Source organism: Eumetopias jubatus, unplaced genomic scaffold (assembly GCF_037043125.1).
Source record: "Eumetopias jubatus isolate StellerSeaLion01/CBP00866 unplaced genomic scaffold, mEumJub1_p1.0 scaffold_6, whole genome shotgun sequence".
NCBI classification, from domain to species: domain Eukaryota; kingdom Metazoa; phylum Chordata; class Mammalia; order Carnivora; family Otariidae; genus Eumetopias; species Eumetopias jubatus.
In genome coordinates, this window is record NW_028274812.1 from 32,916,697 (window position 1) to 32,939,716 (window position 23,020).

Consider the following 23,020-nt stretch of genomic DNA (forward strand, 5'->3'; position numbering starts at 1 on the left):
TGTACCACAGGGTTATCTTATTTTAAAAATAACAAATTCAGAAAGATGTGTTTGGTGAAATAAAAAAAAATCTATATTCAAGTCCTCACATTTGGGCACTTTTATATGAAAAACACTTTGGAATTCTTACATGAAAAAAATCAAATGAGAGTTTAAAAAAAACAGGTGGCTAGATCTCTTTAAAAACAGTTGAGGTAAGGGAGGCCTGGGTGGCTCAGTCGTTAAGCCTCTGCCTTTGGCTCAGGTCATGATCCCAGGGCCCTGGGATCGAGCCCCGCATCGGGCTCCCTGCTCTGCGGGAGGCCTGCTTCTCCCTCTCTCACTCCCCCTGCTTGTGTTCCTGCTCTCACTCTCTCTCTCTCTCTCTGTCAAATAAATAAATAAAATCTTAAAAAAAAAAAAACAGTTGAGGTAAAAATGTAAAGCATTTCAATTAAATTTCCCATAAAGATAGGTCGATGTTGAAAGTGAAGAAAATATAATAAGAAGTGAAATATACTTGCAGAAATTCTGGATGTTATATGTTTAAAAATTTCATTTGAACAAGTGCAAACAGGTATTCCTGGACAGTCTGTCTACGCCGTGCCAGCCCAGTATCACTGCTGGGAAGTGACTGGAGACAGGACAGCCAGTTCCTGCTCTGATCGTGGGGAAGACTGAAGATATACCTATAAACAAATAAGCAAGATCATCTCAGGGGGTGCTAAGGACTACAAAGAAAATAAAAGGGTGATGTTTTGGAGCACAGCTAGGAGAGAAGCACCTTCAGAGAGGGGGTCCAGGGAAGGCATCTTAGAGGAGGGGGCTTCTAAGGCCCGGCCTGGAGGGTGTGAGAACACTTCCAGGCAGAGGAAGGGGCAAAGTGCAGGGCCTCTGGAGAGAACAAGCACGACCTGTTTGGCAACCTGAGCGATACCAGTGCCCTAGAGCCCAGGGAGCAGAGTGGGAGTAAAAAATAAATAAATAAATAAGATGGTCCAGAGAGGCGAGCAGCTGAGATGACAAGGACTCTTCAAACCACAGCAAGGACTTGTATGTTATACTCCACCTCATAAGATACACTTGGAAGAACTTGGAGAGAAACAGTTAAAAAGATTCCCAGCACTCTAATATCCCCTGTTCAGGTTGGACTGTTTGTGAACATTTAAATGCACATTCAATCGGGAAGTTGGATGTATGAATTGGGAGCTCAGGAGGGAAGTCTGGGCTGGAGATTAGTGACCTGCAGGTACAGTTGCTACTTGTCGTACGTAGTGTAGGTTCTGCCAGAAACAGACCCGAAGGCAGGCACTTGGATACAAATAGATTATTCGGGAAGTGCAGGAAACTGTAGCAGGGAAAGAAGGAAGGGGTTCAGGCAAGGGAAGGCAGCCACTTAAAGAGATAGTAGCAGCCAGTTACCCAAGTGGGGGGTGACCAGGAATGTCTAGGTAAAAGCACAAAACACAGCACCCAGGATCCTTCCATTTAAAGGCTAATTTCCAAAAGTCATTGGTCAAGGATATTCTCCTGGCCTGCTACATGCATAAGTGGACCAGATTCCATGGTTTAAGACCCAGAGTTGCAGGTACTAGCAGGTAGAAGTTGGCCAAACTTCACGGGAAGATCCAAGGGATGTGGGAGGGCCACTGACAATATCTGCAACATCCTGTTAAGACCATGAAAGCTGGAACATCTGCACATGAATCCCAGCTCTACCACTTACCAGCTATGTGACCTTAGACAAGGTAACATGTAACTGAATCTCTCTGAGCTTCATCATCTGTCAAATTGGGATTGTATTATCCAGGGTTCTCCAGGAAAACAGAACCAGTAAGATGATAGATAGATGATAGAGAGAGAGAGAGATAGATAGATACACAGATACATAGATATATAGATAGACTGATAGATGAGAGACAGAGATTATGAGGCATTGGCTCACATGGTTATGGAGAACAAAAAGTCCCATCACCTGCCAGCTACATGCTGGAGTCCCAGAAAAGCTAGTGGTCCAATACAATCCAAGTCCGAAGGCCTGAGAACCAGAGCTGCTGATGGTGCAAATCCTAGTGCAAGGGCAGGAGAAGACTGATGACCCAGCTCAAGCAAGCAGGCAGGAATGAAAACTGGGGCAAATTCTTCCTTCCTCCACCTTTTGTCCTATTCAAGACCTCAACAAATTGGATAATTCTCATCCACATGGGGGAGGGCCATCTGCTTTACTGAGTCCACCAATTCAAATGCTAATCTTGTCCAGAAACACCCTCACAAACACCCAGAAATAATGTTTAATCAGGGTATCCCATGACCAGTCAGCTGACACAAAATTCATCGGGGATAAAACTACCTACCTCATTCCTCAAAACTTTAAAAATAGAAATAGCATTATGATCAGGTAATTCCACTGTTGGGTATTTACTCAAAGAAAATGAAAACACCAACTCAAAAAGATATAGGCACCCCCTGTCGACTGCAGCCAAGATAAGGCCAAGATAAGGAAGCAACCTCAGTGTCCATTGACAGATGAATTGGATAAAGAAGGTTGTGTAAGATGGACAATGGGATATTACTCAGCCATAAAAAAGAATGACATCTGGCCGTTTGCAACGACTTTGGGTTGGACCTAGAGAGTGTTACGCTAAGTGAAATAAATCAGACAGAGAAAGACAAATACCGTATGATCTCACTTATATGTGGAATCTAAAATCAAAATAAATGAACAAATAAACAGAAACAGACTCATAATTACAGAGGACAAACTGGTGGTTGCCAGAGCGGAAGGGCGGGGGGCGGATGGGGGAAATACATGAAGAGGGTTAAGAGGTAAATACTTCCAATTATAAAACAAATCATGACTGGCAAATGGAAAGACCCACTAAGGGAGGCCATGTCAGAGCCCTGTTTACATTGCTGGACTGTAATATTACATATTATATATACATATTATATGTATATGTATATACACTACCAGACTGGGTCTAGTGGATCATAGACTCATTAAGAAGGAAATGAAAATACAAGTGAAAGACTTGGCCTAGTTCCTGGCCTTCGGTAAGTACTGTATACCAGTACCTGTTATTGTTATGAGCTCCGGCTTAGGAAGCCAGAGAATGACTTACAGCAAGAGTGATATGATGTCAGTCATCACTCGAGCTGTTGAACTACAACTTCATCAAAGCCTCTGAGGGAGAACAGGACTGATGCCAAATCTTGAGGCAAGGTTGAGCTGAGTCTGGCAGGCGACTGCAATTCCCTTATCCTTCTCTTCCATCTCCTAACTAGAAAGCAGAACTCCTCGTTATGAGCTGAACTGTGCTCCCTACCCTGGAAATTCATGTGTTGAAGACCTAACCCCCAGTACCTCAGAATGTGACTGTATTTGGAGATAGGACCTTCAGAGTGGTAATTAAGGTAAAATGAGGTCATATGGGTAAGCCCTGATCCAACAGAATTGAAAGAAGAAATTAGGTCACAGACAGATTGGTATAGAGAGTAAACCATGTGAAGACATCAGAAGACTTCCATCTACAAGCCAAGGAAAAAGACCCTCAGAAGAAACCAACCCTCTGGACACCTTGACCTTGGGCTTCTGGCCTCCAGAATCATGAGGAGATGAGTTTCTGTTGCTGAAACCACCCATCTGGGTACTTTGTTATGGCAGCCCTAGCAAACTAACATACATCTAAATGAGCAACATCGAAGCTCAGAGCATCGTCAGCATGCCCCAGTTGTACCTGGCCTGTGAGCTTGTGAGGCAGAGTGTAAGAGCTCAGTAAACCCTGGAGGTATTACCCGTGTTGGTGAGGAAATAATCTTCTAGAAGCTGTGAAATGAGAGAAATGAGTTTAACAATGCTCACTGAGAGTCATAATCACCAAGCAATACTAAAATTTCTGATACAGAGAGTGCAACTTTCTTTTTAAGTCATTAAGCAAGAATTAACAATAGCCAATACCTACTGAAGGTTTTAACGTGTTAGATGTTGTTCCTTTGCTATATTAAATTCATTTACTGCTCACCAACAACCCTACCAACATTAAAATATTAAAGTGTGCATAGTTAATGTGACTATAAACAGCATTCTAATTATATCCTTAACATAAAACCCCTTGTGCAGATAAATAGTTGAGGCACAGAGGGGCAAGATAATTTTCCCCAGGTCACAGAGCCAGTAACTGGCAGACTTGAAACTATGAGTCTAGCCCCAATATCTGTGCTCTTACCCATTATTCCACATTTTGCCCCACCATACAATGCGTCAATCACAAGATATTTATAAAACATTGAAAAAACATTTTTAAAAGTGCAAAGTACTAAGAGAGATCTGAGGTTGGGTGCGTATGCCTGTGTGACCTTGGTAAACTGGAAAGTAAACCTCCTACCTTCTGCCACTTGAACTCTCTACCAATCAGAGGTCGATCTCTGGCCCTAACAAATATCAATGTGAGTTGTTTTTTTTTTTAAACCAAAAAGAGGTTAACGTGACTATTCCTTTTAAGAGTGGTCAATGGTGAGGAAAGAGAAAGCATTATGGGCGGAGTTTCGGTGATTCTCCCTTGTAACCTCATTCCTTTGTCATCCTTTCCTCAATATTAAAATCCTCATCCTTAATGCAAATATGATTAGCATTCTAATTGTGTATTTACATAAAGACTCCGTTTTTCCTTTTTTTTTTTTTCTTTCTCATCCACAGATTTCAGTATTTGGCAATCTCAGGGCTGAGGGTCAAGGTTTGAAAGCTGCTCTGGGCCCCCCACCAGATTTATTTACAACCTCACAGAGTTCCCACCTAACTACAGATGGGTCCTTAGGCCTTAGTCTATCACAGATTCCTTTCTGTAATGCATGAGGAGTGACCCAGATTTTTTTAAATGCCTACAATCTCCTCTGAAATAGCAGCTGCTTCAAAGGAAGCATTTATTACAGAGAATACAAACTATTTCAGCTGGGAGCTACTCAGAGATTTTACAATTTACCATTAAATGGGATTCTTTGCATTTTGGCAACAAGAAGGTATTCCACCAAGAGCGGACCATTTCAATCGATCGGAGTCACTGTCACGTGGCTAAGAAGGCAGAAATAATCTAACCACCCAATCCAGCTAAGTCAGCCAGAACGCTTTATGAATTCAACTCCGGGATGCTACGCAGGGCATGATAGAAGATAAGGCCCCTGTACCAACTGAAAACACTGTTAATTTTTTTTAAAGATTTTATTTATTTATTTGACAGAGAGAGAGAGAGAGAGAGAGCACAGGTAGGCAGAGCGGCAGGCAGAGGGAGAGGGAGAAGCAGACTCCCCGCTGAGCAGGGAGCCCGATGTAGGGCTCCATCCCAGGACCCTGGGATCATGACCTGAGCCTAAGGCAGATGCTTAACAACTGAGCAACCCAGGCACCCCCACGATTAATTTTTCTAAGTCTTTGGTCAAATAATTTTTTTCTAAGCACTGTCTTAGAACAAAAGCCCTATTTCTAAACTTCTTCCAAAGTGTGATAAAAAAGAAAATACCCACCTTCTTGGAAATTTCATCAGTCTCTTTCTAGAACACTGACTTACAACAGTATAATGTACCTCTAAGATGGATGAAATTTATAGACCATGACTTTTTCATCTTTATCTACACAACTGTATTGGGAATGACACCTCAAATTCATTATGGTTTCAAATTAAAGTCCAAAATTTCTCATGCATCCTGTGCAAAACAGTCGAATCCATAATACGTACTTATTAAATATTTGCACCGTGATTGCTGGAAATCACAAGAGGGAAGGTAGTTTTTCTCAACTAGTACAAACATACAAACAGATTTTTTAAAGTGAAAAATATATTCCCATTTTGGACGTCAAGCCCACTGTTTGTATACAGACTATATTAAAATCAGAATCAGAACCATCTTTCGTATAAGCCCCTTCAAATTGTATTTAGTATTTTACATAACTTCCAATACTCCTAAGCATTTCATTAGGGAAGACAATCTGTCCCAGTATCTGGCAGTGGCAGATATAAGCACATAAAGGTTGCCCCTGAGATGTCTTCCGCCTGATGCTACCTTAGGACTCTGCTTTGTGAACATGGCGCCTACATATCACCCTTGGCCGGGCCTTCTCCTTCCTGGCTCTCTCCCCCACTTTGCATTTCCCTACTCCTATCCTCTGGCTACTTTATGTTTAGCCTGGCTTGCATTCTAGCCCTCAGGTAGGGATATGCAGGCAACCCCTCTACCCCAACTTCACCTTGGTCCGTGTGAGAATTCCCTGCCCTTTCCCCTCAGTCCTGTAGCCTCTGCTGTCCTCTCCCAGGTCCCCTTCCTCATGCCATGGACTCACCACTGAGGAGACACAAGTCTGGGAGCCCAACACACAAGCACATTGGATTAGAGAAATGGAGATGATCAGAAATCACCAATGTACCTTCTATCTCTCGGGTGTCAGGTTGTTGAATTCTTCATATTCCTCGGTCCGTAGCACATTATCATCAACCATCTATACAAGGTTTCCCTTTTGTGTTGTAAACAAAATTAATTAAATCAATCATTTATTTACTATCTTGTTCTCAGAGCCAATTCCATTTCCTCGACTCCCTTGTAGAAAACAATTCTAACATGTCTATGTGTATTTTTTTGATTAAGTGTGTTGCTATAAAATGTTCATTGGTGTGTGTTTGTGTGTTACAGATCTCATTCTATTTATCTTCTCACCTCAGATCATTTTTAAGAGTCATTATGTCGCTATGTATAATCCAATCTGTTATTTTTAACTACTGCAGAATACTCCCTGTGCCCATTCTCCACATTGTGTCTATTTACTCTCCCAGTGATGATCCCTCAGCTTGCCTAGAACTTTCTGACACCACAAGTAATGCTGCAAAGAACATCCTCATACATATCCCATATGGAACTTTGTAATCTTTCCTTTAAGCTTATTCTCAGGAGTGGAATCCTGAGCCAACCCCATGGCAGTCTCTGAGGGCCATACCCATATCTGCTTGGTCTCCCCACTGCATGCACGTACACGCACACATGGGCACACAGGCCTCCTCAACTGCCCACTGCCAGGATCTGCATCTCCTTGCCTGTGGGCTTTCTCAGCAGCCCTCAACCAAGTGAAATCCCTCCAGTGGGCAAACTCTGAGGCTCTTGTTCTACACTGGCTCCTGGAATCCCCCAGTCAAGCTCCGTGAACCCACAGTGGTGACATGCTTGAAAACATACCCTTTATTGAGTGCCTTTCCTTCTCTATCTTACTTCTCCTCTCCCCTACCAGGGTCTCCTGGGCTCGTCTCTCAAATAAATCACCTCCCTTCAAATCCTCATCTTGGGGTCTGTTTCCGGAAGAATCCCAGCTAAGACATAGGGGGTGTATTTATTTACCTTGACTAAGTAGTAGCTGGTTGCTTTCCAGAATGACTGCACACATCTCACTCCCAGCAGTAGTACTGAGGGTGGTACCCATGTTCCACACCCTCCCCAACACTGGGGTTATCCAGCTCTCTCACTTGTGCTTGTCTAATTTGTTTAAAGTGATATCTCCCTGTTATTTTGATTTCCAGTTCTCTGGTTACAAATCTTTGTGAACTTTTCCTTATCTGGTGTACTACCATCTCCACCTCACCTTCTGCAACAAAGATTCATGATACAGCTAACCCTAGATCATCTGTGCATATTCTGAGGCCATATTTCAAGAGCTCTCTCTATATATTAACTCATTAAATCGTGACACCAACCCTAGGTACTCTTCTTGTCACCCACATTTGGAAGATAAACCCAAACACAGAGATGTTAGGTAACTTCCCCAAGGTCACATAGCTAGTAGGTAATCAAGCCCGAGTTTAAAGCCAGACTCAGGCTGAGAATCTGTGCTCTTAATTCCCTTACTCTGCTGTCATGTCTGATTCAACATTGCAAGAATATTCCCTCTTCCATTCTGTAGAGTTTCCTTTGAGCTTGAGTCCCCTTCCAAGCAAGTCAATAATGTAGGGATTGAGTCCAAGAAATGGGTAGGGATCCATTATCTGAGGAACTGTAAACCAAGCCTCTTCAACTGCACAATACAAAGAGCACTTGGTTAACACAACCATTACAAAGTGAAATATTCTACTTAATTAAATACTCTGGTCAACTGAGGGTGATATGGCCACCATATTAAAATGTAAAAAACAGCACCCCAAGATGATACCTCTGTATTAGTTTTCTTTGCTGCTGTAGAAATTACGATGAACTTAGTGGCTTAAGCAATGCAAATGTGTTATCCCACCCCTTCCTTAGGCCAGGTCACAGGAGCTCAGCAGGTTTCTCTGCTCTGTGTCTCAAAGGCCAGCCTGAGCACTCATCTGAAGCTCTCACGTGAAGCTCCCTTATCTAGGAGAATCTGCTTTCCAACTCACTCAGGTAGTTGGCACCTAGCCCCTCTCAGCCACTTAAGGCCAGCTGCCCTACTCATCGTGCAGCGACCTCCATCTTAGGACCAGCAACAGTGTATCAAGTCCCGCTCATGCTTCTCATCCCTGATGTCTCCTTCTGCATCTATTTGCCTCCAGCCAGAGAAAGTTTTTTGCTTTTAAGGGCTGATAGGATTAGATTGGACCCACCTCAAAAATCCAGGATAGACTCCCAATTTTAAATTTATAATCTTAATTACATGTACAAAGACCCTTTGTCACACAACATAACATGTTCAGAGCCTCCACACATTGAGGCAGAGACATCTTGAGGGAGTGGTATTGGTCACCACAAGATCCTAGCAGAAACCTGGGGTGCCATTCCAAATTTCAATGGGAGTAATAACAATACCTACCTTACATGAGAATTAAATGAATTAATATTGGTAAAGTGCTTGGAACAGTATCTAGAAAGTGCTATATAAGTGCTGAATGAATGAATGAATGAAGTTCTGAGTGTACTCAAAAGATTGGAAGTTATGGGTTTGGTGGGGGAGGGTAACGGAGGAATGAGAAAAATCCCTGATGGCATCTTTGTTTAGTTGTCATTTGCAATAGACAAAGGTAGCTGTTATTTAGGGTATCCTGGTTATATGTAAGGTCACTGAGAAGGTAAAAATGCCAATATGGTTGCTTGCATAACAATTTATTTTAAGTCTAGTTAGTCAACAAATCTGTGCCCTGGCATGGGCCTGATGCTAGATAATCCCATGTGTTACATCACACACTGTGGTGTTGTTAGAGAGCCCCGACGCCCTTGCTTCGATATTCCTAGAAACACAGATTTCCTGGCACAAGACCGTCATCCTAGAAGTTGAGAAGAAAATACAGGCTTTTTCCTACACTCAGTGGCACCTCTTAATCTCCATTTTCCCATTACTCTCTCCAGTCCCTTCTGCTGTACCCAGGATAGGAGTAATGACCAGAGACAATTTGTAATAATAAACACTTGGGTATTCTCCAATTTCAAAATGCTTTCATCAACTAAAGAAGCAGCAGGAAATGGTGGATTTGAACCTCAACTCTGCTATTTACTGACTATTTGATTTTGGAAAACTTCCACCCTAGATGCAAAATGGGGTTAGTAATAACTGCCTTTGACTGCTATTACCATAGAGCCAGAGTAATCCAAGTACCTAGCAGTGCCCCTGGCACATGAAAGGCACTGAACAAATGGCTGCTATTATCACATATTATTTCTAAGAATGACAGAAAAATAAAGGATTCCAGGTGAATTTTAATTTCAGATAAGTAATAAATAATTTTTTAATATTAGTATATTCTAAATATTGCATGGGGTACACTTATATTGGCATTGTTTTTTTTAAGATTTATTTATTTATTTTAGTGGAGAGGGGGAGGGGTGGAGGGAGAGGGAGAGAATCTCAAACAGACTCCCCACTGAGTGCAGAAGAGCCCAACACAGGGCTCAATTTCACAGCCCTGAGATCAGGACCTGAGACAAAACCAAGAGTTGGATGCTTAACCAACTGCGCCACCCAGGCGCCTCTTGGCATTATTTTTATTTGCTAAATCTGGCAATGCTCTTTCATGTGATCCTAGGGCAAGCATCAAAGTAGACATTATTTCCATTTTATGGGTAAAGAAATTGAGACCCAGAAAAAGTAAGTGATGTGAAATGATCACAAATTGAAATGAGGTGGATTAAAAGGAAAGATGGGTATTAATTCTATTACTACTTATTACCGGTAGAGTACATGTTGACTTCCAGGCAATATTTAGTAAGGGTCTACTGTATGTACCGAAAAATGAGCTCCCTCAAGTGTAGATGTGAAGTGAGGGGACAGGGAGATACCTTAGGAACAGCATTAGGATCCTCAAGGTCAAGAACTAAGATTTCTTGGAGGCCTCTGGGTGGCTCAGTCCATTCAGCATTAGACTCTTGGTTTCAGCTCAGATCATGATCTCAGGGTGCTGAGATTAAGCCCCGCTGAGGCGCCACCCTCAGCGGGGAGTCTGCTTGAAGATTCTCTCCTTCTGCCCCTCACCCACTCTCTCTCACTCTCTTTCTCACTCTCTCAAATAAATAAATCAATCTTAAAAAAAAAAAAGAAAAGACAAAAGACCTGGGATTTCTTGTATCTTCTCCATCTATCCCCCACCCCTCATTTTAGTTGTATCTTATTCCTCATGGCTTACCAGCATCCTCATGGAAGAGCAAATAGAGAAGATAAAGTTCAAACTAAGTTCTGGCTGGTAACAAATCAATACAGCTGACGTCTAGGTGTCTGGGATTTCACTAAGCCAGGGCAGAATTACCATAACCATCAAGAGTTGGTCTTCCCGCTAATGATACTGTTCCTGGCTGGTGGGTTGTGGAACTCCTCGGTGCTTAAAGGAGAGAATCCAGTCGAGAGACTCCATAGAGAGTTAAAGCGGCAAAGGATTTAATTTAGCAATGGGAACGTACACTCGGGAGACCGACGAGAGGCTGACCCGAGGATGGGTGGCAGTCCACTGAGTTTCTCATTGTGTTCTTTTATGGGGGGTGATTGGGTCTCCTCCCTCCCATCTTGTCATTATCACTCCACCCTTGTGTCGGCCTTGGTTTCCTCCCCTCCAACCCCGTGCGCAAGTCTGTGGTAGTCATCTTCCCATGAGCATCTAAGCACAACCCACGGAGGGCCCCAACCCCAATGCAAATAATACTACAATATCCTTGGGGCCACAGTCTTTCTTAAGTGCGCATGCTCCAAAGTTGGGCAAGTCCCTGTAGCCGGTGGCCCGTGCTTATCAGTGTGCGCTAAATAGCAAAAGGGGTTGGTCCAAGGGAGATGCGTCTCTGGGCCACGGATGGGTAGTCGCTGGCAAATGTCCCTGTGTTACCCTCCTTTCTCCCCTCCTGCTCATGTCTAACTGCCTACTCTAACAAAATTAGAAGAAGATGGGAGAAGAGTTTTAAAATCAGCTTTAAATTACCTCGTTTTAGGGACATGCCAATTGAAAAACATTTGTCCTCAACCTATAGAGGCCAAGAAGAATAAATCTCCTTGATTCCCTTTGTAGGGAGGCTCCAGGAGAAGTGTGATCTCCAAAAAGTATCCTGCCTCCGGTCCGTTTATCTTCTCTTCAGAAGAGCTAGGATTTCATGTTTCTGCAAGCACGCTAAAGAAATTTTTTGTCAATTTTAAGTATATAGTTAGGAGAAAATTAACACACAAGTACTTACATATGGTGTTAACTTGAGTGGCTAAAACGGGCATTTACCCATAGAGAAAACAGAGTCCTGTGGACCTTCAGATTATCACTGGGCCCTGAAGGCTGACCCTTCTTTTTCTATAGCGCATTTTTGCTGACATTATCATTATTCCCATAACCTCTTTTTACTGTACAGTGGCACCCTTTTCTGCCTACTGTAGATTTTATTTTCACTGGTTTACTTGGTTTCGTGGAGAGAATAAACTTGGGGCATTATTTTTAATGTGCATGAAAAATCTTCCTTTTTTTTTTCTTTTCCATATTTATAGCAGTCTGATTTAGCATCTCCAAGAAGGAAAACAATGTAGGGTATGGGAAAAGCTTACGGCAGCCTGAAGAGTGACAGGTCAACTGGGCCCAAAAAACCCTGCTTCTTGACAACACCTGTATCTCAGCTCATTTCTACACACATAGACTGGAAATAGCTACCATGAAATTTTAATTGCTCACACACTAATAAGTCTGCAAATTGCTTAGCTTAGGAACCAGAGTTTCCTTTAGGCAACCTTTCTCAAATGATGGGCCATGGACCACTTGTATCGGATTCACCTGAGATTCTTATGTAAAAGGCTAATTTCTGGTTCCCACCGCAGACCTACTACTGAATGGGAATCTGTAATTAACAACTGTGAGTTTTTAAGATCTGGCCTTAGAGAATGTACACATGCAATTCAAACTGAATTTTATGACTTATTTCCTCAGTTGATCAGCCAGTATGGTCTGGCTAATAACTGTGATTTCATCACTTCCCTACATTCTCTGGCCCATGCACGTAGGTCAAGAATGGACGAGGGGGCTTCATAGTGACCACATCTGAGAGAAACACTAGGCAGCGCTCAGGGCCCAGTGTGGGTGAGGCGAGCAGTCTGTTGTAGTGCCAATGTGCACGATGCTATGATTTCTCTATGCTGAGTTCAGTGCCTGCAGGACATTCTTGACTGAGACAGCTTCCGTTTGACCTACCCCTGGGGAGGGAGATGCAAATGCATAATTCCACACACACAAAAAATGGAGAATTACATAAAGCTTATTTTTAAAAGTAATTCAGGCGTGAAGATATATGTTAATATATTAAAACTACAGTTTAAATACACATTTCCTCATTAGACGACACTTGATGCCAGCATCCCAACATTTTCAGGCTTCCCGTACTTGCTCCAAATCTAGATCTTATACACTGAAACAGCATCAGTTGGATTTCTGTGCTCCATCTCACTCCTTAATTACACAGAATTAGAGTAGTTCCCTCTTAGTCTTGATCTCTCTGAGAAATGTCTGTCCCCAGAGAAAAATGTGCAGCTCACAGTCTGCCCCTTGGCTCCGAGCCTCCTACAGGCTGCCTATCACTGTCACAGGAGGGCTGCGTGTCTCAATCTGGCAGCTGTGAAGACCTGCTAAATTAAGCCCCTCTCCCTGGAAAAATTCCCTATCCACACACACACACACACACACATACACACACACACACATAAAAAAAAAAAAAAACAACCTTGCATTTTTAGCACATTTCCTGCCACCGAACACTCTCAAAGCCACCTGAGTTACACCCTGTCTGCAGGTGGGAGAATAAAGTGAACTCTCCCTCCCTGAAGGAGCACAGCCTTTCTGCAGTGCATCCAGACCAGGTACCTAGAAATTGGGAAAGCAGAAGCTTATGGGACGCTTCTCTGTCTGGAGGGTGTTCTGCCTTCACGGAGCAGCCTAGGAGGTGAGGCACAGGTGCATATATTACCTGCAGAGAAGATCCTGCTCCTTGCTGGGTGAGTGATAAAGAACTCCCAGTCCAGGGACATTAGTAATAGGAACTAAGGAAGAGGCAAGAACATTGAAGGAGGCACCCTGGCCCCCCTCCCTTAAAGAATGGGTGTAGTTAGTGACCACCAGGTTCATATAGAGATAATCATGTGGGTGGAAAAAATGAGAGTTTGCATCAAAAACTAAGCCATTGTTGTAATCAGATGATCAAAACACAATGAGTAGAAACATAGACTTTTACTGGGTAGGTGGTAGGTATTGATGGAGTCTCCAAGGCAGGAAATTGAATTTTAAACTGTTCTTGGATTTTGTTCATATTCAATTTTTGAAAAGATGAGGTGTTATAATTTTTTTAATCACTGCAGAAAATTAGGCTTTCTCAAAAACGGTCTATTCCTTAAGGAAAACATTCTATAATGAAAGCAATAAAGATCTATAATTGCGTGAAATGAGCATTTTCTAGTTAATTTGGGCAGAGAACTGAATCAGGTTGGAAAAATCTATGCCGCAAATCTTTGATCCTCTAAATATAGGAGAAGCAGAGCCATTTACATTTGTTTTGTGTGTTTTTTGTTTTGCTAGAATTATTTTGACAATCCTATGTATGCCTGAATTATCAAAATAGAAACTTGATTTACTGGAATAAACTTCCTCATGGGAAGAGCAAGAAGTATTATCCCTATGATGTATTATTTTTTTTAAAGATTTTATTTATTTATTTATTTATTTATTTATTTATTTATTTGAGAGAGAGAGCACAGAGGGAGACACAGAGGGAGAAGCAGACACCCTGCTGAGCAGAAAGCCCAACGCGGGGCTCGATCCCAGGACCCCAAGATCATGACCTGAGCCGAAGGCAGACGCTTAACCAACTGAGACACACAGGCGCCCCGTATCACTATGATTAAAAAAAGGGGGGGATTTCAGTGTAGAGATCCCAGACTCCCTCTAAGCAGAAAACAGACTTATATAAGTGAGGGGATGGATCCAAGAAATTCGTTTATTCATTCAACTGATATTTATTTGCACTGGAGCTAAGCTAGCCTACACATGTAATGGCCATTCCTTTTCTTTTGTCTTTTGGATCAAACAGCAATACATGCTTCCAGAAACATTTCCAAAGATAAAGATGTTTATAAAGGAAAGTTGTTTCCCTTCCTGTCTCCCCAAGTAGGAATTAACAACCTTTTGTTAATCCCACTAACAATTTCAAGTGAGTCCCTCTATAGTTCCTTTATTTAACTAATCATATGCACATATATTTATCATTTTCTTTATGTTATGCATATTATAAACCATAGAATCTACACATACATATTACTCTGTAACTTTTTAACTTTATTCTATATCGATATATGTTTAAGACATATGTAGAGATATACCTCTATATTTTACTTGGCTACATAGTATTCTATAGACTAAAATTCCATAATTTAAAAAATTCAGTCACTGCCTTCTTGACAAGCCCTTAATTTTTTTCTGGTTTTTGTAAATAAGAAAATTGTCATAATAAACATTCTTTAATATATGCATTAAACTTATAAGCAAATAATTTTTTCTGCTGAATATATTCTCAAACGTGTACATTGTGGCATTAAAGACATATACATTTTCAATTTTAATAAAAATACCAGATTACTTTTGTGTAAGTTCTGGCAATTTACAATCACACCAACCATGTAAGTGAGTGCCTCATACCCTAGCCAGCACTTGATATTGTCATGATTTTTTTTAAAGATTTTATTTATTTATTTATTTGAAAGAGAGAGAGAGTGTGCGGGGAAAGGGGACAGAGGGAGATGGAGAGAGAGAAGCTCCAGCAGGCTCTGCTCTGAGCCAGACGCAGGGCTCACTCCCACGACCCCGGGACCACAACCGGAGATGAAATCAAGAATTGGATGCTCAACTGACTGAGCCACCCAGGTGCCCCAATATTGTCATTATTTTTAATATTGGAACCTAACGGTTAAAAATAGTAGCTCACTTTTGTTTTAATTTTTATTTCCAGATCACAAAGTTTCATATATTTATTGGACATTTTTCCCTTTCTTTTCTGTGGACTGCCCATTGATATCCTTAGGCCATATTTTTATTGGGCTGTTTATCATTTGCCTGCACATTTGCTGGAAGCTCTTTGAAATATAATCCTTTGTTATGTGTGTTGCAAACATTTTTTCTCCAGCCTATCTGCTTGTCTTCTGACTTCTTAATGTTTTCTTTTGTCATGCTGAAGCTCTTAATTTCTGTATAAAGTTCTCTCACATTTTGTTACTTATTCTTTTTTTCCTGTCTAAGAAGTATACCCCACTGCAATCTGTACCCGAAAAACATACAGATATTCTCCGCAGTCCATAGCCTTACAACAGTAGGTTCCTATGACATCTTCCAGAGCCAGCCTTTGGCTATTTTTTTCCCAAACCCTTTCTACCTACTCTCTTGCCATGCTGCATCCTCTAAGACACCCTGGATTTGCGGGGGGAGTTTGTTTGTTTTGTTCTTGTCTTTTTTGTTTGCAGACTTAATCTGTTTTGTCAAAGAAGAAAATAATACGGGAATATTATTAGCAAAGGCACTTCTGTTTGACAAAAGGGCTAGAGAGAAGAAAGTGCATAATGCAAGGAGGGCAAATGCATAACACAGGCTGCATTGGCTCATCAGCGCCTGTGACACACACCTACCTCCACACGCAACAACACTCCAGCGCTCCTGTGCTCCCATGCACCATGGATGTGGCCTGAAACCCTTCTCAATAAAGCACCTTTAGCAGATGGTGCTTCTCCAAGATGGCCACAGCTTCCCACGAGCTTTCCAGCACCTTGTTGCCTCCCAGCCAAGAGGTAGAGTCTAATTCCTCTCCTCTTAAGTCTGGGCGGATTTGTGGCTCACTTGTAACCAGCAGAATGTAGCAGAAGCAACTCTGATGGCCTTCTAAGGTTAAGTCATAGAAGATGATGCAGCTTCAGCCTTCTTAGCAGAAATGCTCGCTCTTAAAGGTGAAATACATGTCTTTGAAGTCTTCAGCCATTCAATTACCCTGAGGCCACCATGCTATGAGGAAGCTTTGCAGAGAAACTATCTATGGATAAATCAGTTGATCAATCAATAGATGTAGATAGATATATAAAAAGAGAGAGAGAGAGATGCCGTGTCAATCCCCAACTGCTCCAGACCTCCACTGCCCTAATCACTGTCTGAGTGTCCTTCATGGGAGACATTCACATGAGCCCTTCCTAATTCCTGACCTACAGAAGTCAAGTCATAATAAAATGTCTATTGTCGTTTTAAGCCACTGAGTTCTGGGATGGTTTGATAGACAACATTACATAATTATAATGGCATACTAGACGGAGACAACCAATGGAATGGAGATGCCCATGAATTGAAACCTATCTAGTATCCCTTGCCTAACTATAAGTGAAATTTTAAGCATTTATAAGTAAGGTAATTTTGGGGGGGTTCCTTTTTTTTTAAGTTCAGTTAATTAACATATAGTGTATTATTAGTTTCAGAGGTAGAGTTCAGTGATTCATCAGCTGCATAAAACACAAAGTGCTCATTCTGGCACGTGCCCTCCTTCATGCCCACCACCCAGTTACCCCATTCCCCCACCACCACCACCACCTCCCCTCCAGCAATCCTCAGTTTCTTTCCTATGCTTAAGAGTCTCTTATGGTTTGTCTCCCTCTCTGGTTTCATCTTGTTTTATTCTTACTAGTTTTGTTTCTTTTTTTTAACTAACCAGAATCATGCTGTATGTATTGTTCTTTGATGTGCTTGTTGGAGATGTTCTCAGCCTAGCACACTCCTTTTATCCATTCTATATTCCACAGAAATAGTTAGATGTTTGGGTTGCTTCATTCTGCTGTTATAATTATGCCCACTTTTGTGCACAAACTTGAGCACAGGGGCTGGAATTTGAGGGGAAGAGTGTCAATTTGAGCCCTTGGCAATCTGAGGTGAAGGCGTGTTGACTTGGCATTGAGCAGGTGGCAGGCTGTGCATGCTGACTCAGGCAGGAGGGCGGCTGGACTGTGCATTTGGGACCCACAGGCCGATGGCATTGTGTGTGACAGGGACGTGGCTGGTTTTGCTTTTCATTTTTGTTTTTCTGGGAAACTCGATCTCTCCCTCTATTCTAAATGAAAGCCTTGCTGGATCAAGTATTCTTGGCTATAGATTTTTTCCTTTTAACAGTTGGAATTTATCATGCCACTTTCTTCTGGCCTGCAGAGATTTTGCTGAAAAACCCACTGATAGCCGTATGGGGTTTCCCTTGTATGTACCTGCTTTCCTTCTCTTGCTGCTTTTAAAATTCTCTCTTCATCACTACTTTTGGCCATCTTATTTACTTTGTGTCTTGGTGCAGACCTCTTTGGGTTGGTTGTGTTGGGGGCTCTCTGTGCCTCCTGGATCTGGATTTCTCTTTCCTTCCCCAGATTCAGGAAGTTTTCAGCTATTATTTCTTCAGACAAATCTTCTGCCCCCTTTTCTTGCTCTTCTCCTTCTGGGATCCCTATCATGCGACTGTTATGCTTGACGGTGTTGCTGGGTCTATTCTCATTTTGTGTGTTTTTGCCCCCCTCTCATCTGCTCGGCTTGATTACTTTCCATGACTCTGTCCTCCAGGTGGCTGATCCTTTCTTCTATTTCCTCTTGCTTGCAATTTATTCCAGATGGTCTATATTTATTTCCATTTAGTGAGTCCAATAGCTCTAATTGTTTCTTTTTTACATCTTCTATCTCTTGGTGGAGGGTCTCATGGAGGTCCTGCACTCCTTCCTCAATTCTAGTGAGTATCTTTATGAGCGTTACTTTAAATTCGCTATCAGACACATTGCTTATCTCTGTTTCACTTAGGTCTCCTGCTCTGATTTTGTCCTGTTATCTGATTTGGGACATATTTCTCTGTCTCCTCATTCTGTCTCTTGAGTTGTCTGTTTCTCTGTGTTAGGAAAGTCAGCTACATCTCCCGCACTTGAAAGTAGTGGCTTTATGAAGAAGAGATCCTGCAGTGCAATGTCTCCTGTTCCCCAGAACCTGGTGCTTCAGGAGGTGTCTCCTATATGTGTCGATCCAAGGGTGTCCTACCGTTGTGGCTGGGATGTGTTTGCCTTCAGTCCTGTTGTCTGCAACGGCTCTCTGCCTGTTGTAGGCAGAGTCTGGTGCCCGTGGTGTTAGTGGGCTGGTTCGGGGCTGCCTTGGGCTTGAGTTGAGTCAGACCAGGTGTTTGCCAGAGATGCAGTAGCACCAGACTGCAGGCACTGTCCCTGTGTTGTCCCCGGAGAAGCTTTTGTTGGTGCGTGGGGCCTGCTGCCTGCCCCTAGCCCACTGCTGGGATCACAGTCAGATCGGTGTGTGGTTATCTTCCCCTCTCCCTGGGGCAGGACTCACTTTGGAGTGGTGCTGACCCTTGTCTGGGCTGTGTGCACACTGCCAGGCTTGTGGCACGGCTTTGATGGGATCCTGCCAAGCGCGATCGGAGGGGGTGGACCTGCTTCGCTGTGGCCTCTTGTCTATGCCGGGCTGCGGAGAGTCTGTTCTGCCAGTTTTCAGGCTGCTTTCTGGGTTATTTATGCCAACATGGGTACTCTCTAGGCGGCCACAGCAAGAGGTGAGCCCAGGGGTGTCCTACTCTGCCATCTTTCCAGCAGCCTCTCTAATTGAGATCTTTTTAAACAGACAGCTTTTATACGCTCTTCAAATCACTCGGTGGTGTTTGTTTGTTTGTTTGTTTGTTTGTTTTCACCTTTAGGTATAATGCTGGCCGGATATCTTTCCAGAAAATTACCTCTCCAAAGTTTCCCTATCTTACCATCAAGCCCCACCCCCCCAACTCCCCAGAAAAAAGCATAAGAAAATTGTGGGAAAAGAATCTACAACTAAGTATCGGGGCAGCATTAGAACAGCCTACATACTGTCCTCCAGTCCATATCAGCCCCTCCCTTGACATGCCCGAGCAAAACGCCCTTCACCAAGTGCCATGGGATTGTCTGTGCTAAGCCCCTCCAAAGTCTGAAGGCGAGTTAGTTTCTTTCTACATCTTTTTATAATCTTAGAGAACTTCAACACTGTGATCACATACATGCTTCATCTTATTTTTTCTTGGCACCCACTTGCCTCTCTCCTCTCCTCCCCCCAACATACACCCCATCTCCAAGGTGACCCATGCTAACGGCTTACATGTATCCATGTATCCTTCCATGTTTCCATCTGTGCTCCAATAACGCTACACAGCCAGAGGCACGTGTAGATTACCATATAAAAAGCTATGCTTTTAAACTTGTTAGTCACACGGGCTGTAACTGCCACTGCTGATGGCAAGCCACACCTCCATGCCTTCTTCTCTTCCTCCCCATTTACCCTTTGATGCAATTGCTCTCCCCTTCTCTCCCTCTCCCGGGTTCAGATCATTTGGAGCCATGACAAGTAGCACTTATGTTTTCATCTCTCCATCCCTCTTTCCTTCCTTCCATCATGCTCTTCCTAGCAATGCTTATTGTTACTCTTTTGATTTCTTCTCAAGAAATTCAGGCAGTCAAACAGGTGAAATGCTGGACGCTTAAGCAGAAACACAAAAGGATTGGTTGGCAAAGGCTCTTGTCCTTCTTGATTTGGAGGAGAGACAATGCCTCATTGGATGGGCTCATCACTGACCTCACCCTGCAGGAATCGCTTTGTTCCTGCTTTCATGTCTGCTACACATTCCAGAAGGCAAGTTAGAAAAACACTATTAGCTTTTCCAGCTATCATTGTCCTATTGTCACCATAGCGACAGATGTTATGTGAAATCAGCTGCTTTATTGTGAAAACAATATAGGTTGGAAACTAGCCTTGGGGAAGTTGCAAAGAACATGGGATTTAATTCTGATATACTCCCCCGTGGGTTCTTTTCTATATTAGCTTTTTTTTTAAATAAACTTTATTGCACAACAATAATATAAAATACAATAAGAAGTCAAAGCGTCATCTTTTAAATTTTTACAATGGTTATTTGATCCAACAGTATGAGACCAGATCTTGGTGGCAGATGTGAAAGCAAAATCAAATATGTACATCCAAAGAACTTCAAAGCAGCCGAAGAAACTATAATGGTCAATGTGTTGTGTACTGAACATTGGTTGAGGCAATTTTATTCTTCTGAACATTAAATTCTATTTCTGGACCAAAATTAGGAATAAAAATACGTACACTGGGAATCTGATACTATCCCATTAACTAATCAGAATCCTGATTTGTCATAAATGAGATCATTCAACTGCTGATAAATAAAACTAAATAATGGCACAACCAAATTTTTAACCCCAAAGAAGATACGTACACATCCAGAATGGAATAATACAATGGGGTGAAAAGAAAAGAGTAAGAAAACTGTGTTACCATTGTCTGTGCCAGCCATGAATTCAGGAGGCATGTTACCTAGAGAGCATGTTTCTGCAAGTGGTCGGGGTGGTGTCATTCACTGAATAAGCCATTAAAGTCAGAGGGACTTTGAACTAGACTTGATTTCAAGACATGAAAAATGCCTGGGCCTTTGCATAAAATTACCCAGGAAAAAGTCAGGCATAAGACAAAGAAATGTACACCATCTGGAAATACAGAATTAGAAAAAAATATTTAGATGGTAGGTAGACACAGTGTAGCTTCAGTTTCTAATCATGCTATTACAACCACACATTAGAACTTGGGTATATTGCAAAGACAAATTTTATGAACTTCTTTAAAATCTTTTTTTAATTAATTAATTAATTAATTAATTAATTAATTTAGCAACCTCTACACCCAATGTGGGGCTTGAACTCACAACTCTGAGACCAAGAATTATGTGCTCTTCCAAACTGTGGAAAGAGCCGAGGTGCCCTTCAACAGACGAGTGGATAAAGAAGATGTGGTCCATATATACAATGGAATATTACTCAGCCATCAGAAAGGATGAATACCCAACTTTTACATCAACATGGATGGGACTGGAGGAGATGATGCTAAGTGAAATAAGTCAAGCAGAGAAAGTCAATTATCATATGGTTTCACTTATTTGTGGAACATAAGGAATTACATGGAGGACATTAGGAGAAGGAAGGGAAAAATGAAGGGGGCGGAATCAGAGGGGGAGACGTACCATGAGAGACTATGGACTCCGGGAAACAAACTGAGGGTTACAGAGGTGAGGGGGTGGGGGGGTGGGTTAGCCTGGTGATGGGTATTAAGGAGGGCACGTACCGCATGGAGCACTGGGTGTTATATGCAAACAATGGATCATGGAACACTACATCAAAAACTAATGATGTAATGTATGGTGATTAACATAACATAATAAAATTAAATTAAAAAAAAGAATTATGTCCTCTTCCAACTGAGCCAACCAGGCGCCCCTTTATGAATTTCTTTAAACAGTTACGGATATCAGGTTGAATACTCACACCATCTATCAGCCTATTTCCTTGATACTAAATATATGGTAATTCATATAGACAAAATTTTAAATTAAGAAATCAAAATATTTGAAAACCAAAGAAGGAGATCTAGTGAATCTTAAGGAAAGGTATGACTATATTTCTATATGAATTATTCTAACTCTGGCTAGGGAGACTTTCTAGGAGTCTAAAGCATTGGTACCAAAAACCTGAATTCAAACTTTGAATCTGCTCCCTATTAGCTGAGTGATTGAGATAAGTTGCTTAATTTCTAAACATCAGTTTCCTTATTTGAAACACCCACTTCACGATGCATTGTGAGGATCAAATGAAACAATGCATGCAAAGAGCTTATTTCAACCTAGAACTTTTATTGTTATTGTTGGCATTCAGCTGTGCAATCCGCCTAACAATTTCAAAAGCTTTTTTCAAGCCTGAGGAGTTTATAACTAATAATATACTTTTTAAAGCTAACTTTATTAGTGTTTGTTTGGAACTGGTATAAAAAGATATGTCCATTGGTCTTCATATTTACATATGATGCCAAACAAGGCCTGAAATCTATCTATTTCATCTGGTGTTTCTGACCAGGACTAGAAATCATCACAGAAAATACTTAAATCTGAAAAGAGTTTTTTTTAAAAGTCTGCAATAATCTGGAGACATCAGAATAAAAATAAGAAATAATGAGAAGAAAGGAAATTGGAAATAAACCGATGTGCTTGAAATACTTATTTCCACAATAAATACTAGGCTTTCATTTGCCATATCACATTAAAAGAATATAAAAGTCAATTTTTTGGAAACTAGGTTGCCTAGGATTTAGATTAACAAGCTAATGTTGTGGATAAATGCGCTCCTTCAGCAGTCTGAGGCATCAGAAGAAGAAGAATTGGGAAATAGTGAAGAATTATACAATTATATGACATTTGTTTAATTTGTGAAGTTGACAGGCAGCTATTTACCTCTGAAATTGGTTTCCGAGAAATGAAAAGAACACAGGGAACATGCGGAAAAATTAAATTAGGTTCCGTGATGAGCTTCTCCAAAGGCAGGGTACTTCTGTTCGGAAAGCCACTCCTGCCCTGAGCCTTGTCATTTCAGAGCTCACCTTACAGGATCTGAATGATTTGGACCTTACATGATTTGGACACAGTGGGTCTCAGACTTTTTTATTTTACAGTTTTCCAAGGATGTCCCAAAGTGTCCCCTGGA